This window comes from Triticum aestivum, unplaced genomic scaffold (genome assembly GCF_018294505.1).
Source record: "Triticum aestivum cultivar Chinese Spring unplaced genomic scaffold, IWGSC CS RefSeq v2.1 scaffold46343, whole genome shotgun sequence".
Classification (NCBI taxonomy): Eukaryota; Viridiplantae; Streptophyta; class Magnoliopsida; order Poales; family Poaceae; genus Triticum; species Triticum aestivum.
In genome coordinates this window covers 1-4,291 of record NW_025232389.1, presented here as the reverse complement: position 1 = coordinate 4,291, position 4,291 = coordinate 1, and positions in this window count along the sequence as shown.

Sequence of the window (4,291 nt, the reverse complement as noted above, 5' to 3'; positions counted from 1 at the left end):
ATGTTTTAATTAATAGATATATTATCACCCGCCTTCCGCACAGGGCTGGACAACAAAGGCAGAGCGGATCAACTGTGCGGCACCGCTGCCGGAGAACCCCGCCACACCCCAGCTAACTGAGATGCTGGTTCTGGTGCCTTGTCAGGCGCCGGAGAAGAAGGCCAAGAAGAAGGGCAAGTAAGCGAAGGGCGGCCCCCACCGCAAAGGTCCTTCGGACACTATATCCGGAGAGACCAAAGTCCTCTCCTCCCACGAGGGAGACGAGGAAGAAGAGGAAGAGGAGGAGGAGGTGGAGGTGGAAAGAGACTCCCCCGCAAGGGGAGGAGGAAGAAGAGGATTGCCCTCGAAGACCCGGAGGGGAGGTGCCGTAAAGAGGGAAGTTGGCCCTCTCGGACAGTTCGGACTTCGATTTCAAACACGTCCCCAAGAGACCCCCAGGGTGAAGCCCCTAGCCGAATTGTAAGTATTAATAATCTTATTGTTCGTCTTCAGTTTACCTGCCTCTGTTATGTGAGTTGTATCATTATTTGCCTTTCAGCCTTCCCTGTGAGGTACCGCACACTCCCTTATCAGAGGGGAACTCCCTGCCGCCCGGGCAGGAGGACAACGACACGCCACCATGAGCCCCGTCGCCTATTGCCATGGGGGACACCGAAGTGTCGTCTCGAAGGACTTCTCCTAGCCGAGGAGGGGCGGGCGAGGCTGTTGAGAAGGTGCCTGAGCTTAATACCTCGGTCGCCGAAGAACTGGCGGAAGCGACCCCCATGACAACCAATGATTGGGAGCCCCATCAATCCGGGCCCCCGCCGAACACCATCCCGGAGACCAACGCGGCTCCGGGATTGGATACGCAGCCCCCTTCAAGAGAGGGGGGGGAGGAGAAATAGCTATATCAGCAGCCTCCATTAATTTGGAGGCGGCTCATGCTCTGGAGGAAGCACGACAAAGTGCTTCCGTCGTGGAGGAGCACTGCACCCTGATGGGTGCGGTTATGAAAAAGGTTCAGTCTGCTAATAGGGGACTGAATGAAGCCTTCTGCAGCCTACTGACAGGCTTTGAGGTATGCGACGTAATGGTCTAAAAACTTTTCATATGAAAGGATAAACCTGTGTATAGACAGTAGCCCCTGAGGCACAGTCCAGATTAGAAAAAACCGGACAGAGGATCCACGTGATAATTCGGACAATAATGTACTGTGCTACTTTTGTAACAGTCATCCATGTTGGCGGCTACCGTCCATGCCGCACAGGTTTCTGAACTGAATCGGAAACTTCGAGTGGCCAATGAGGAACTCGACCGCATTATCAAGCGGTTTGAGGAAACGAAAGGTATGCGGAAATTTTGAATAAGGAATTTATTATCACATCAGAAGTGATATGTATATTGAGTAGTTTAACTCATGGAATTTTTTGATTATGATCATAGTTGGCGCAGCCGAGGTCGAGTCCCTCAAAGGCGTGCTTGCCCAAGCCAAGAAGGAGGCAGAGGAAAATAAGGCAGCCGCAGGTGGTGCGCCAGCGCCGGGCCTACGAGGACATCAAGGCCCGGTGCCACAGTCGCAAGGTGGGCGACATTGTCATCCTCGACAGCGACGAGGAGGACGCGCCCGGGACGTCCAACCCCCCACGCTTCGGCGACCCTGGTCAGGGGTGCAGCAGGGATTGCGGCGGCTCTTGCGGGACGCAGGGTGGTGGCGACGACGGTGACGACAGCGACGGCAATGGTGACGACGAGTACTGCGACGACTACACCCAGTTCTACAGGCTCCTCTGCAGGTAGAAGGCGGGTGGCGGCCATGGCATAGGAGGGCTAGCCATAGTTTGTTAGTTTTCTGTTTTTTGTACAAATTTGAAAGAAAAATCGTTGAGTTTGTGCTGAATTCGAATCAAATCTCCGAGTTTGCGCCGAGTTGGGGGCGATGATTGGGAACACAATTGCCCTCACGCCGAAAGTAATCGCCGGTTCGGCCCTAGACGACACTTTTTCGGCGTCCTCGGGGGCCGAACGGCTAGAGATGCTCTAAGACTTGACCGTCCTCTATGCCCACCAATACTGCCTCCTCGTCCACTACCTCTAGGACTCGGCCGTCCTCCACGGCCACCACTCCTACCTCCTTTTGTGCCACCGGCTCCTCTAAGACTCGATCGTCCTCCACGCCCACCAATAGAGCCTCCTCGTCCAGTCGTTTGACTAGTGGGAGTGTTGGCATCGATGCGTGGCCTTTTGGTGCATTTACTAAGATTGTATCCCGACTCATCACATTAACCACAATTGTTGATGTCCGGTGCCTCCATGAAATGGCTGCTACCAAATTGTTTCATTTCGGTGTAAACAGCTAGATCATCCATGTCACCCCTAAACCTCTTCTTTATGCTTCTTCCCTTTGTCGGCACCATGAGTTCGGGATCGGGGACGATGTGTGGCCCATCATACTCAGGTCACTGTGAATGATCGAGGACGGGTGAAACCTAGGAGCCCATGTCAACCTCGTTTGTTCCAATGTGAACTCATGCAACTGCATGGTGGTACCATGGGATACGTTCAAGTTTCTGAACCTTGCCGCGGTCATCACGTGCGAGCAAGGCCAATGATACATGTGAGGTCTCTCAAAGTGACACCACCGGTTCATGAGGTGCACCTCCTACGCAGCCCTACCGTACGTCACCCCGTCCCTTGTTGTGCCACCCGACTCATCGACTTGGTAGATTTGTTATTTTTCATTGAAACTAATGATTTGTTGACGCGAGGACTTGCTCGCTTGATGCTTCAACCAGTCCTCAACTTTGAAGGGAAAATCCATATTTCAGCTATCCATTTGGCGGTGACTTCGTAATGCCTTAGAAAATACTATTGCAGTTGAGCTTGAAGAAAGTATATTTCACTATTGCAGTCACCGGCAAGGAACAAACACCCTTGATCACATTGTTGAAGAATTCCACCATGTTACTTTTCATGTCTCCGTATTTGAAACCTCCTTCATCGTGAGCACGTGACCACTTATGCTTCTCCGGATGATGCATTGTCAAGAATTCTCTCCCTGCATTGTTCTTCTCCAACGCCCTGAATAGTTTATCATAGCGGCTTTGGAATGTGTCGGTGTTGCATGCCACACAAACATGGGTAAGATCCTTGCAAAACACCTTACTCTTGCATGCCCGGTAAAAGTTTGCAACGAAGTGCCTCATGCACCAACGGTGTTGGAGCTTTTGATAACCTAGAATGTCAACTTCTATTGCTTTGAGAATCCCATGATGGCGATATGATATGATCCATAAACCACATCTCTCTTATGGGGCCAATCACCTTCATCCTCACATTACCCATAAAGCACTCCCAGTTGTCATCGTTCTCGAAAGGCACCAACGCAAATGCCACCGGCAACACATTATCATTGGAAGAGTGGGCCATTGCCACCATCAACGTGCCCTTGTACTTGCCGGTCAAGAATGTGCCATCAATTGACAAGATGGGGTGGCAATGCTTAAATGCCTCGATAGATTGCCCAAAGCTCCAAAAAGCTCGATGAAACACTCCCTCAGTAGACTCGACCTTATGGCGCATGCCCGGGTTCCGATGAGCAATGGCTCCCAACATTCTCTGAAGAATATTGTACGCGGTGATGTAATCACCATGCAACATTCTTACAATGTTTGCCTTGTCCATCCACACCTTTCCATACTTGACCTCGTACCCGAGTCGTTCGAAGACAGAACTCATGAGGAACTTCAACTTCACAGTTGGATCATGGGATCTCTCATTCAACAATTTATAGCCTAGATACTTGGATGTGAGTTGGCGGTGTCCCTTGCTTTGGTCTGCTTTCTCCGGTGGTATGCACTCGTTGGTGGCCACACAACTATTCAACTCCCATTGCCCGGTTTTGTAGATCTTTCTTCCACGGACCTTCCATGGGCAACCTTCTTTGTCACATTTGATGGTGTAGCGCACATTTTGGTTGGAATGACCAACAACGAATGCCCTATGGTTCCGGATGTCGTAGTCACTCAACCATATCTTGAACTCTTGAAAACAACCAAACTTGATCCCTTTCTTCAAATGAGCATTCTCGTCCTCACCTGGTGGCCTTGGATCACCCATCCTCGGGCAAGTTGATGGTTTGACCAAACAGAACTCATGCCACCATCAACAACGGCCTTGTCGGCAAGACTAAGATCACGAAACAAAGAGGGTCCTCTTTCCTTGCCATTGATCTTCTTGTAGACTTGATTTTCTTTCGCCGTGAATCCATCCTCGTCCAATTCTTCCGGCGGACCCTCATCATCCGACTCAT